Below are 14,896 nucleotides of genomic sequence, written 5' to 3'. Positions count from 1 at the left end.
CAAGTCACTTATTCTATAACAAGATTTACACTTTCACTGTATGTACATGGAATACTTCTGCTTCTCAGGTCAATTCAGAATGCACTGCTATTGCCATAACGTTTTGAATAATAATACCACATGAACCTATTTGTCATGTTCTGACTCTCTGGCCAGTGCGACGTCATCGGATGGGTGTTTGTTCAATGGCTGCCAGGAAAAACAGCCAGCATCCCCCTCCTCTGTAGGAGAGAGGGCACACCACACTGGGTTAGTCTGCATGTCTGCATGTCTCTGTGTGTGTGTGTGTGTGTGTGTGTGTGTGTGTGTGTGTGTGTGTGTGTGTGTGTGTGTGTGTGTGTGTGTTTCTGTGTGAGGAGGGGCCTCCAGTGGCCCAGAAAGAGATGACTTCACTCTCAGCTCTTTTCCTGCCGGGGCGATTAGATGTTTTCCTGAACTTGAGGAATGTCGTTAGAAGGTGCTGCTCTGATGCTCTCACTCAGTGGTCCAGGGGGCCTCACTTAAAGGTGCTTAAGAAACCTCCAAGAACACCTTTAGGAAACCTCCTGTTTCACTGCTTTACTCTCTGAGCCATGTCACCCACAAACAGCCTCTGTGTACAGTTCTGTAATGTAGACGTTCCAAACTGATTCTAGAATGTAGATTTTCCAAACTGATTTCCTCAAATCAGCAGTTTTGAGCGATGTTGCTGCATTTTGTCATGTTAAACGTTAGCCTGGTAAATGGAACATGTTTATTTTGTGAAATTTTCAGTAGGGTTACTCCTATTACTAAGGTGGATAGGGAGATTGTTCTTGAGCATTCATTATTATGAGTGTATATGGAGTACTTATATTGTGATCTACAGTTTAAGTCGGAAGTTTACATACACTTTAGACAAATACATTTGTCTAAATACAAAACTCAGTTTTTCACAATTCCTGACATTTAATCCTGGTAAAAATTCCCTGTCTTAGGTCAGTTAGGATCACCTCTTTTTTTAAGAATGTGAAATGTCAGAATAATAGTAGAGAGAATGATTTTTTTGGAAGTATGCATGGGGCCATTGTCCATTTGGAAGAACCATTTGCGACCAAGCTTTAACTTCCTGACTGATGTCTTGAGTTGTTGCTTCAATATATCCACATAATTTCCCATCCTCATGATGCCATCTATTTTGTGAAGTGCACCAGTCCCTCCTGCAGCAAAGCACCCCACAACAGGATGCTGCCACCCCCGTGCTTCATGGTTGGGATGATGTTCTTCGGCTTGCAAGCCTCCCCCTTTTTCCTCCAAACATAACGATGGTCATTATGGCCAAACAATTCTATTCTTGTTTCATCAGACTAGAGGACATTTCTCCAAAAAGTCCGATCTTTGTCCCCATGTGCAGTTGCAAACCGTAGTCTGTCTTTTTTATGTCAGTTTTGGAGCAGTGGCTTCTTCCTTGCTGAGCGGCCTTTCAGGTTATGTCGACTATAGGACTCGTTTTACTGTAGATATAGATTATTTTGTTTCCTCCAGTATCTTCACAAGGTCCTTTGCTGTTGTTCTGGGATTGATTTGAACTTTTCGCACCAAAGTACGTTCATCTCTAGGAGACAGAATGCATCTCCTTCCTGAGCGGTATGATGGCTGAGCGGTCCCATGGTGTTTATACTTGCGTACTATTGTTTGTACAGATGAACGTGGTACCTTCAGGCATTTGGAAATTGCTCCCAAGGATGAACCAGACTTGTGGTCTACCATTGTTTTTTTTTAGGTCTTGGCTGATTTCTTTAGATTTTTCCATGATGTCAAGCAAAGAGGCACTGAGTTTGAAGGTAGGCCTTGAAATACATCCACAGGTACACCTCCAATTGACTCAAATGATGTCAATTAGCCTATCAGAAGCTTCTAAAGCCATGACATCATTTTCCGGAATTTTTCAAGCTGTTTAAAGGCACAGTCAACTTACTATATGTAAACTTCTGACCCACTGGAATTGTGATACAAGGTAGTCTCCATTTCTTTTCAATATGAGGAGAAAATTAAGTCGATGTGTTGTGAATTACACAGTAAAATCTTAAATGTCGCTGACTCAACTAAAAAAGAAGCATTTTGCGTGTCTAGGAAATGTGTGTGTATATATTCTTTTCCATTTGTTTCCCCATTATAAGTGAAATAATCTGTCTGTAAACAATTGTTGGAACAATTACTTGTGTCATGCACAAAGTAAATTTCCTAAATGACTTGCCAAAACTATAGTTTGTTAACAAGAAATTTGTGGAGTGGTTGAAAAACGAGTTTTAATGACTCCAACCTAAGTGTATGTAAACTTCCGACTTCAACTGTACCTTTACGCTACAGTATCCCTACAATTATCCCTGAAGTATTGTTATAAATGGAGAAGATAAACATGAATGTGCTCTGATTATAGCCGGTGATAACAGATTCCATCTGAGGGTTTCACATGCTGCAGTCTGTTGAGGAGAACATGATTCAATAACAGCTTGGTTACAGCATGGTTATTATATTACTGTAATCAATGACTCATACTAATGGACACAGCAATTATAGAGGGCAGCCATACCAGCTGGAGGCTCGTCTGCTTTAATTCACAAACATAGTGTAAGTGTGTGTGTGTGTGTGTGTGTGTGTGTGTGTGTGTGTGTGTGTGTGTGTGTGTGTGTGTGTGTGTTTGTGTGTGTGTGTTTATGTGTGTGTGTATATATATATATATACACTGCTCAAAAAATAAAGGGAACACTTAAACAACACAATGTAACTCCAAGTCAATCACACTTCTGTGAAATCAAACTGTCCACTTAGGAAGCAACACTGATTGACAATACATTTCACATGCTGTTGTGCAAATGGAATAGACAACAGGTGGAAATTATAGGCAATTAGCAAGACACCCCCAATAAAGGAGTGGTTCTGCAGGTGGGGACCACAGACCACTTCTCAGTTCCTATGCTTCCTGGCTGATGTTTTGGTCACTTTTGAATGCTGGCGGTGCTTTCACTCTAGTGGTAGCATGAGACGGAGTCTACAACCCACACAAGTGGCTCAGGTAGTGCAGCTCATCCAGGATGGCATATCAATGCGAGCTGAGGCAAGAAGGTTTGCTGTGTCTGTCAGCGTAGTGTCCAGAGCATGGAGGCGCTACCAGGAGACAGGCCAGTACATCAGGAGACGTGGAGGAGGCCGTAGGAGGGCAACAACCCAGCAGCAGGACCGCTACCTCCGCCTTTGTGCAAGGAGGAGCAGGAGAAGCACTGCCAGAGCCCTGCAAAATGACCTCCAGCAGGCCACAAATGTGCATGTGTCTGCTCAAACGGTCAGAAACAGACTCCATGAGGGTGGTATGAGGGCCCGACGTCCACAGGTGGGGGTTGTGCTTACAGCCCAACACCGTGCAGGACGTTTGGCATTTGCCAGAGAACACCAAGATTGGCAAATTCGCCACTGGCGCCCTGTGCTCTTCACAGATGAAAGCAGGTTCACACTGAGCACTTGACAGACGTGACAGAGTCTGGAGACGCCGTGGAGAACGTTCTGCTGCCTGCAACATCCTCCAGCATGACCGGTTTGGCGGTGGGTCAGTTATGGTGTGGGGTGACATTTCTTTGGGGGGCCGCACAGCCCTCCATGTGCTCGACAGAGGTAGCCTGACTGCCATTAGGTACCGAGATGAGATCCTCAGACCCCTTGTGAGACCATATGCTGGTGCGGTTGGCCCTGGGTTCCTCCTAATGCAAGACAATGCTAGACCTCATGTGGCTGGAGTGTGTCAGCAGTTCCTGCAAGAGGAAGGCATTGATGCTATGGACTGGCCCGCCCGTTCCCCAGACCTGAATCCAATTGAGCACATCTGGGACATCATGTCTCGCTCCATCCACCAACGCCACGTTGCACCACAGACTGTCCAGGAGTTGGCAGATGCTTTAGTCCAGGTCTGGGAGGAGATCCCTCAGGAGACCATCCGCCACCTCATCAGGAGCATGCCCAGGCGTTGTAGGGAGGTCATACAGGCACGTGGAGGCCACACACACTACTGAGCCTCATTTTGACTTGTTTTAAGGACATTACATCAAAGTTGGATCAGCCTGTAGTGTGGTTTTCCACTTTAATTTTGAATGTGACTCCAAATCAAGACCTCCATGGGTTGATAAATTGGATATCCATTGATTATTTTTGTGTGATTTTGTTGTCAGCACATTCAACTGTGTAAAGAAAAAAGTATTTAATAAGATTATTTCTTTCATTCAGATCTAGGATGTGTTGTTTAAGTGTTCCCTTTATTTTTTTGAGCAGTATATATAGCCTCAACATCTTTAGCTGACCAATACTGTAACAGAGGGCTTTAACAAACGCTTGATCATTTACATACCACCAACCTTTCGCATGACCGCTTGTGGTTTTATCACACATGCAAACATATCCCTAGAAAACTATAACTGTCACAAGGCAGTCTATCCAGCCGAGGTCTGTGGATAGATGACACAACAGTGCATTTGCATATAGGCCACTCAAACTTCTGGAGGAAGTGGACCCTCTCTGTTTGTTTTCGAGTTGCTAAGAATTCAGTGTTTTTACTGCTAGAGGAAGTTGCTCCTAACCAGAGATCTAGGATGTCTGTCTTTCCCTACATTATGATTTTGTATTTTTTATATACTTATGTATTTTTCATGACTTTGCTGACAGGCAGAGATTATTAAACCTCTACTAAGAGTCCTTGGTTCCTTAGCCTGAAGACGAATGGAGGGTACTGATTTTAATATCAAAGACGCTTTTTCACTTTTTTTCAGAGAGACAATTTTGGTAACATGATTTGTGGTGCATATTTTTACAACGGTTTAGAAATTGCATTCCAAGAAAATAACCTCTGCAATTAACTTCTCACACTCCTGTTTAGGGTTTAAAAAATATGTTAACTTCCCCAGAATTCCCTGGTTTTCAAGCAAACTCTGCTGGAAGATTCCCAGAATCAGGAGGGAATAAGCAGAAAATCCTAAATCCAACCAGGGTTAGGGATTTCTGGAAAACCGGGATTAAAAACTATAATTGTCACGCCCTGGCCATAGAGAGGGTTTTATTCTCTATTTTGGTTAGGCCAGGGTGTGACTAGGGTGGGCATTCTATGTCCTTTTTTCTATGTTTTTGTATTTCTTTGTTTTGGCCTGGTATGTTTCTCAATTAGGGACAGCTGTACATCGTTGTCGCTGATTGGGAGCCATACTTAGGTAGCCTGTTTTCCTATGGGTTTTAAGGGTGGTTAATTTCTGTTTAGTGTTTTGTAGACCTGACAGAACTGTTTGGCTGTCGTTTTCTCTTTGTATATTGTGTTCTCAGAATATATATTAAATGATGAGCACTCAACACGCTGCGCCTTGGTCCTCTTCTTCCAAAGACAGACATTACAATAATTTAATACGTACAAAGGGATCTGTTAGTAGAAAAAGTATTTTGTTAACAAAAGTTAAACAAATAACTTTGCTTTGCATAATTTTTTTGATGTTGCAGTTTTACAGCTAATTTCCTGTATTTCTACACATTTCACAATGACTTGTGTCTCATGCCTTGTTAATATGATATCTGAGTTAGAGTGACAAAAATCAATGGGGGCCCCCAGGAAGTCAGGGCAGTACATGCCCTGCGTGCCCGGTTGGTAATTTGGCCGTGATTAGTACAAGTTTAGATAGCTAGCTAGGCTAATTTACCAATCTAAAAATGTTTAACTGACATGGGCTAATTTAGTGACTGTCAATGAGTGGCACACTGTATAACAAGAGAAAAACTGCTGATGCACAACCACGTTTCGAAATTGCACCTTGTGTATTTTACTATTCTAACTCTCAACATTAAGTCGAGACCCTGAGTTCCAAAAATCTCTCTCTAAATGTATTTGTTTTATTCAAATAAATTACCGGTGTCCTCATATCTATACCGAATAAAAATATAAACACAACATGTAAAGTTTTGGTCCCATGTTTTATGAGCTGAAATAAAAGATCCCAGAAATCTTCCACACGCACGACAAGAGTATTTCTCTCAAATGTTGGGCACGTATTTGTTTACATCCCTGTTAGTGAACATTTCTCCTTTGCCAAGGTAATCAATACACCTGACAGGTGTGACATATCAAGAAGCTGATTAAACAGCATGATCATTACACAGCTGCACCTTGTGCCAGGGACAATAAAAGGGCACTTTAAAATGTGCAGTTTTGTCACACAACACAATGCCACAGATATCTCAAGTTTTGAGGGAGCGTGCAATTGGCATGCTGACTGCAGGATTGTCCACCAGAGCTGTTGCCAGATAATTGAATGTTAATTTCTCTACCATAAGCCGCCTCCAACATCGTTTTGCAGAAATTGGCAGGGCTTCCAACTGGCCTCACAACCACAGACCACGTGTAACCACGCCAGCCCAGGACCTCCACATCTGGCTTCACCTGTGGTATTGTCTGAGACCAGCCACCCGGACAGCTGATGAAACTGAAGAGTATTTCTGTATGTATATATATAAATAAAGCCCTTTTGTCGGGGAAAGTTAATTCTGATTGGCTGGGCCAGCTCCCCAGTGGGTGGGCCTATGCCCCCCCAGGCTCACCCATGGCTGCGCCCCTGCCCAGTCATGTGAAATCCATTGATTGGAGCCTAATTAATTGTTTTCAACTGACTGATTTCCTTCTATGAACTGTAACACAGTAAAATCATTGAAATTGTTGCATGTTGCGTTTATATTTTTTGTTCAGTATAGTTATGCCCCTGACAGCTTTGGCTTGTCCTTCAATCAAACAAATTCCCAAAATAAGAACGAGAAACTAGAAATGATGTAATCCTAGCACAGAGCAGTTTCAACATTGCTATAGATTTTAAATCTATACACTTTAAAGATTACCACCAGTAAATCCTGCTCTTTTCCCCAGGAGAGAGTAGAGATTTACATTCAAACTGGATTTGTCTTTTATTATCTTCCTTACTGCTCTGCTCTTCTCCTCTGCTAATTGTTTCCTTACGATAGAGGGCTTGTTTATGCGTTGGTGGAGCAGAAAATTCTCCATTTCCTGTTTTCTCTCCTGTACTGCAGTGTAAATTACACAGACAGGCCTGTTCACACCAACAGTATGGTTAACATTGTAATGTGCAAGACTGTCCTCCATGGATTGCTGAAATACCTGTATCTCTTGATCCGTGATGTATATCTCTGTGTGCGTACTAGGGGCTTGTTAGAAAGGGAATGGAGTTATTTTAGACTACTTTAGATTATTGAGACATTACCCACGCTCATAATGATTTTGACCTCTGACCTCTAAAGTGTTACAGCTGGTAACAGGTCATTTCCTGCCCCACGTCCTCTATGTGCTGGCTTAGTTGCATTCTAGTCTTCTGCTCCTTTCCTTAGTGAGATGGATTAAGTTGTCCAAACTCCCTAGTGCCTAGACACTGATCTTAGGTCAGTTTAGTAGCCCCTCCCCTATTGGGTAAGCCAATCTGATCCTAGATCTGTGTATATATATATGAGCAACCCCGACTATCCAAAGTGAGATAGGAGATTTCCAACCCACTCAGTCAGTGACGTCCATCTCCTCTCTCAGCCCAGACGTTTCAATCACTCTGTGATCTAATCTGCACAGCTGCAGGGAATCCAAGGAAAACCCATTATTCTCACTAGCTGGACTAAATAGAAAAAACAGCCTTTCCTCCAGGCAGCGTTGTGGTGCGGACCTCTCTTGCGTCAACAGGAGATAAGCCAGGGCTGCTAACCATTTAGGAATACAGGGATAAAAGGCTGGTTATCAGCAGCTGATTGGGGCTGCTCGCCCCACCCTCCCTCCCTGTCTGTGTCCCTGCTCAGAGACCACTACGTACAGGTCAGGTGAGAGAGAGTCTGGAGTCTGGGAACATGACGGTGTGTGTGTATGTCTATATGTTTGCAGACACATACAAATGTCCCTGTCCATGTTTCTTTGTGACACACACACACATGAACTCATCAGAGAGGTGACAGAGAGTGAGAACAAGTTGGATCCTAGTGGATCCCATCCAATCACTCATCTTCCATCTCCTCCACATCAGTCTGCTGGTCACTCTCTCTCTTTACAGAGCAGATTTTCACCTGACCTTCATCACGACTATAGGGATCATTGAAATAGCCAGGGAGGGGTTCCTACCGCCTGCAAACACACAGAGGAAAGAAGCAGAATGTCATCCAGGATCTCTATACCAGGCGGTGTCAGAATAAGACCCTAAAATTGTTCAAAGACTCCAGCCACCCAAGTCATAGACTGTTCTCTCTGCTACCGCACAGCGAGCTGTACCAATGCACCAAGTCTGGAACCAACAGGAACCTGAACAGCTTCTACCCCCAAGCCACAAGACTGCTAAATAGCTGATCAAATGGCTACCCGGACTATCTGCATTGACCCTTTTTGAATTAACTTTTTTGACACATACGCTGCTGCTACTGTTTACTATCGGTCACTTTATTCCTAGTTATATGTACAGTACCAGTCAAAAGTTTGAACACACCTACTCATTCCAGGGTTTTTCTTTATTTTTAGTATTTTCTTCATTGTATAATAATAGTGAAGATATCAAAACTATGAAATAACACATATGGAATCACATAGTAACCAAAAAAGTGTTAAACAAATCAAAATATAATTATATTGAGATTCTTCAAAGTAGCCACCCTTTGCCTTGATGACAGCTTTGCACACTCTTGGCATTCTCTCAACCAGCTTCATGAGGAATGCTTTTCCAACAGTCTTGAAAGAGTTCCCACATCTGCTGAGCACTTGCTGGCTGCTTGTCCTTTACTCTGCGGTCCAACTCATCCCAAACCATCTCAATTGGGTTGAGGTTGGGTGATTGTGGAGGCCAGGTCATCTGATGCAGCACTCCATCACTCTCCTTCTTGGTCAAATAGCCCTTACACAGCCTGGAGGTGTGTTTTGGGTCATTGTCCTGTTGAAAAACAAAATTATAGTCCCACTAAGCGCAAACAAGATGGGATGGCGTATCGCTGCACAATCAAATCAAATGTTATGGGTCACATACATGGTTAGTGGATGTTAATGCGAGTGTAGTGAAATGCTTGTGCTTCTAGTTCCGACAGTGCAGTAACATCTAACAAGTAATCTAACAATTCCACAACAACTACTTAATACACACAGATCTAAGTAAAGGGATGGAATAAGAATATGTACATATAAATATATGGATGAGCTATGAACGAGAGGCAAAGGCAAGATGCAATAGATGGTATAGAATAAAGTATATACATATGAGATGAGTAATGTAAGAATGCTGTGGTAGTCATGCTGATTAAGTGTGCCTTGATTTTTCAATAAATCACTGACAGTGTCACCAACAAAACACCTCCACACCATCACACCTCCTCCATGCTTCCCCGGTGGGACCTACACACACGGATATCATCCGTTCACCTACTCTATGTCTCACAAAGACACAGCGGTTGGAACCAAAAATCTCAAATTTGGACTCATCAGACCAAAGGACAGATTTCCACCGGTCTAATGTCCATTGCTCGTGTTTAGTATCCCCAGCAAGTCACTTCTTCTTATTGGTGTCCTTTTGTAGTGGTTTCTTTGCAGCAATTCGACCACGAAAGCCTGATTCACGCAGCCTCCTCTGAACAGTTGATGTTGAAATGTGTCTGCTACTTGAACTCTGTGAAGCATTTATTTGGGCTGCAATTTCTGAGGCTGGTAAGTCTAATGAACTTATCCTCTGCAGCAGAAGTAACTCTGTGTCTTCCATTCCTGTCCTCATGAGAGCCAGTTTCATGATATCGCTTGATGGTTTTTGTGACTACACTTGAAGAAACTTTCAAAGTTCTTGACTGACCTGCATGTCTTAAAGTAATGCTGGACTGTCGTTTCTCTTTGCTAATTTGAGCTGTTCTTGCCATAATATGGACTTGGTCTTATACCAAATAAGGCTATATTCTGTTTACCATCCCTACCTTGTCACAACACAACTGATTGGCTCAAACTTATTAAGAATGAAGAAATTCCACAAATTAACTTTTAACACGGCACACCTGTTAATTTTTTTAACATTTTTTTTTTTAGTTACTACGTGATTCCATGTGTTATTTCATAGTTTTGATGTCTTCACCATTATTCTTCAATGTAGAAAATAGTAGATAATAAAGGAAAACACTGCAATAAGTAGGTGTGTCCAAACTTTTGACTGGTACTGCACATATCTACCTCAATTACCTTGTACCCCTACACATTGACTTGATACTGGTACCCCTTGTAATTATATAGCCACGTTATCGTCACTCATTGTGTATTTATTATTACGTGTTTTACTTTTCTATTATTTCTGTATTTTCTTTCGCTCTGCATTGTTGGGAAGGGTCTGTAAGTAAGCCTTTCACTGTTAGTCCACACCTGTTGTTTTTGAAGCATGTGATTAATACACTTTTATTTGATATGTCACTTAGGTTTGCCATTTAAACTGGATAAATATTGAAGAGCTGTGTTTCTTATTTTTGTGAATTTTAAAAACAGGCCTGAGCTGCTCTTGTATCCTTTACCAAATGCCAGTGAAATTGTGACTCAATTAATTAATATGACATAATCAAATCAAATTGTATTGGTCACATACACATGGTTAGCAGATGTTAATGCGAGTGTAGTGAAATGCTTGTGCTTCTAGTTCCGACCGTGCAGTAATATCTAACAAGTAATCTAACAATTTCACAACAACTACCTTATACACACAAGTGTAAAGGAATGAATAAGAATATGTACATATAAATATATTGATGAGTGATGGCCGTGCGGCATAGGCAAGATGCAGTAGATGGTATAGAGTACAGTATATACATATGACATGAGTAATGTAGGGTATGTAACATTATATAAAGTGACTAGTGATACATTTATTACATCCAATTTTTTATTATTAAAGTGGCTAGAGATTTGAGTCAGTATGTTGGCAGCAGCCACTCAATGTTTGTGATGGCTGTTTATTAACAGTCTGATGGCCTTGAGATAGAAGCTGTTTTTCAGTCTCTCGGTCCCAGCTTTGATGCACCTGTACTGACCTCACCTTCTGGATGATAGCGGGGTGAACAGGCAGTGGCTCGGGTGGTTGTTGTCTTTGATGATCTTTTTGGCCTTCCTGTGACATCGGGTGGTGTAGGTGTCCTGGAGGGCAGGTAGTTTGCCCCCGTGATGCGTTGTGCAGACCTCACTACCCTCTGGAGAGGCTTACGGTTGTGGGCAGAGCAGTTGCCGTACCAGGCGGTGATACAGCCCGACAGGATGCTCTCGATTGTGCATCTGTAAAAGTTTGTGAGTGCTTTCGGTGACAAGCCAAATTTCTTCAACCTCCTGGTTGAAGAGGCGCTGTTGCGCCTTCTTCACCACGCTGTCTGTGTGGGTGGACCATTTCAGTTTGTTTGTGATGTGTACGCCGAGGAACTTAAAACTTTCCACCTTCTCCACTACTGTCCCGTTCGATGTGGATAGGGGGGTGCTCCCTCTGCTGTTTCCTGAGTCCATGATCATCTCCTTTGTTTTGTTGATGTTGAGTGTGAGGTTATTTTCCTGACACCACACTCTGAGGGCCCTCACCTCCTCCCTGTAGGCCATCTCGTCATTGTTGGTTATCAAGCCTACCCCTGTAGTGTTGTCTGCAAACTTGATGATTGAGTTGGAGGCGTGCATGGCCACGCAGTCTTGGGTGAACAGGTAGTACAGGAGAGGGCTGAGAACGCACCCTTGTTGTTGTTGATGTTGATTCCTACCCTCACCACGTGGGGGCGGCCCGTCAGTCCAGTCCAGGACCCAGTTGCACAGGGTGGGGTCGAGAGCTTAATGACGAGTTTGGAGGGTACTATGGTGTTAAATGCTGAGCTGTAATCGATGAACAGCATTCTTACATAGGTATTCCTCTTGTCCAGATGGATTAGGGCAGTGTGCAGTGTGATTGCGTCATCTGTGGACCTATTGGGGCGGTAAGCAAATTGGAGTGGGTCTAGGGTGTCAGGTAGGGTGGAGGTGATATGATTTTTGACTTGTCTCTCAAAGCACTTCATGATGACGGAAGTGAGTGCTACGGGGCGATAGTCATTTAGCTCAGTTACCTTAGCTTTCTTGGGAACAGGAACAATGGTGACCCTCTTGAAGCATGTGGGAACAGAAGACTGGGATAAGGATTGATTGAATATGTCCGTAAACACACCAGCCAGCTGGTCTGCGCATGCTCTGAGGACGCGGCTCGGGATGCCGTCTGGGCCGGCAGCCTTGCGAGGGTTAACACGTTTAAATGTTTTACTCACTTTGGCTGCGGTGAAGGAGAGCCTGCAGGTTTTGGTAGCGGGCCGTGTCAGTGGCACTGTATTGTCCTCAATGCGAGCAAAGAAGTTGTTTAGTTTGTCTGGGTGCAAGATGTCGGTGTCCACGACGGGGCTGGTTTTCTTTTTGTAATCCGTGATTGACTGTAGACCCTGCCACATACTTCTCGTGTCTGAGCCATTGAATTGCGACTCTACTTTGTCTCTATACTGATGCTAAGCTTGTTTGATTGCCTTGCAGAGGGAATAGCTACACTGTTTGTATTCTGTCATGTTTGCGGTCGCCTCGCCATAATTAAAAGCAGTGGTTTACGCTTTCAGTTTTGTGCAAATGCTGCCATCTGGTTGGGGAAGGTTTTAATAGTCACCGTGGGTACAACATCACCGATACACTTGCTATTAAACTCACTCACCGAATCAGCATATACATCAATGTTGTTGTCTGAGGCTATCTGGAACATATCCCAGTCCACGTGATCAAAGCAATCTTGAAGCGTGGCATCAGATTGGACGGACCAGCGTTGAACAGACCTGAGCACGGGCGTTTCCTGTTTAAGTTTCTGTCTATAGGCTGGGAGCAACAAAATGGAGTCATGGTCAGATTTGCCCAAAAGGAGGGCGAGGGAGGGCTTTGTATGTGTCACGGAAGTTAGAGTAGCAATGATCCAGAATGCTGCCAGCCTGGGTCGCGCATTCTATATGCTGATAAAATTTAGGGAGCTTTGTTTTCATATTAGCTTTGCTAAAATCCCCAGCTACAATAAATGCAGCCTCAGGAAATGGGGTTTCCAGTTTACATATAGTCCAATGAAGTTCTTTCAGGGCCGTCGAGGTGTCTGCTATGGGGGGGATATACACGGCTGTGATTATAATCAAAGAGAATTCTCTTGGTAGATTATGCGGTCGGCATTTTATTGTAAGGAATTCTAGGTCAGGTGAGCAAAAGGACTTGAGTTCCTGTATGTTGTTATGATCACACCACGACTCGTTAATGATAAGGCATACACCCCCGCCCTTCTTCTTTCCAGAGAGATGTTTGTTTCTGTCGGCGCGATGCGTGAAGAAACCGGTAGGCTATACCGACTCTGATAACGTATCCCAAGTAGCCATGTTTCCGTGAAACAGAGAATGTTACAATCTCTGATGTCTCTGGAAGGCAACCCTTGCTCGAATTGTGTCTACCTTGGTGTCAAGAGACTGGACATTGGCGAGTAGTATACTCGGGAGCGGTGAGCGATGTGCCCGTCTACGGAGCCTGACCAAAAGACCGCTCCGTCTGCCCCTTCTGCGGCGCCGTTGTTTTGGGTCGCCAGCTGGGATCCGATCCATTCTCTTGGGTGGTGGACCAAACAGAGGATCCGCTTCGGGAAAGACATATTCCTGGTCGTAATGTTGTTAAGTTGACGTTGTTCTTATATCCAATAGTTCCTCCCGACTGTATGTAATAAGACTTAAGATTTCCTGGGGTAACAGTGTAAGAAATAATACATAAAAAAACTAAATACTGCATAGTTTCCTAAGAACGCGAAGCGAGGCGACTATCTCTGTTGGCGCCATGACCCAAGACATATTGTCAGTGGAAGCGATAACTATGCACAAGCCAAGACGTCTGATTTTTATTATGGTGGACATTGGACAATAATGGCAGAAGTTGCACATGGGATGGAGGGTGGACACCTGTGAGTGAGTCTGCACTGAGTAAACCTGAAACTGAGAGTCAACTGCATATTTCATATGATGAACTGGAACATTTCAGATCTGGAGAGAACAAACTTGTTATTGAAGCTCAACATTAGAGAAGCCTGAGCTAGAAAACAGTCTATTCAAATTGCCGGTGTGTGTTCATAACCCCAAATGATCTGATTTTCATCACTGTGTTTCCAGCCAGAGGCCATTGCCAAGGGAGTGACGACCCAATCAGTTTTCCCATCAACCCATGAAATAAAGTCCCTAATAAGGGCAGCAGCCATCCATGCAGCAAGCATGCCGACTGATGAATAAAACACACACATACGTGCACATACATAACACACTCATGCACAAACGCACACAACCTCAATATCCATCCATGCCTTTCGTCAATATGTAAATCAACACATTTGCATAACTGGCCAAAACAAAAACCCTTGAACATGGTTAGATTGGGGCCAACTGGTAGCATTAGTGTTCTGGATTAGGAGATAGGGGAGGTAGTAGGAAATGAGGGTAGAGCCCGGTTTAAAGACTGATCAGCATTTACACATACAGTATATGCTTATGCGCACACAGACACTAAACCAGACTGTACCTGAGAAGGGGGAGGGTGATACCAAGACTCATCAGCGTTGTGTGTTTGACTAAGCACCCTTATAGTCATCCTGGCATAGAGCCGCAGCATCATTCAACTCTCTGGTTGCTTTGAACATTATTCTAATTGAAATACCTGATTGATATTCAGGATTATTTGTTGTTTATCTCACAACAGCAAGACTTGATGACATGCTCTACAGTCAGGAGAACCATTATTTTGCTAACCCTCTTACCTTGCCACAAAGAAAAGATGTGGCCTGCACTTTTATTCAATAGATTTACTAAATGTATTCACCTA

The sequence above is a fragment of the Salmo trutta genome, chromosome 40 (assembly GCF_901001165.1).
Source record: "Salmo trutta chromosome 40, fSalTru1.1, whole genome shotgun sequence".
Taxonomy (NCBI): Eukaryota; Metazoa; Chordata; class Actinopteri; order Salmoniformes; family Salmonidae; genus Salmo; species Salmo trutta.
The sequence above is the reverse complement of the archived record's forward strand: the minus strand, read 5'-3'. Positions refer to the sequence as shown.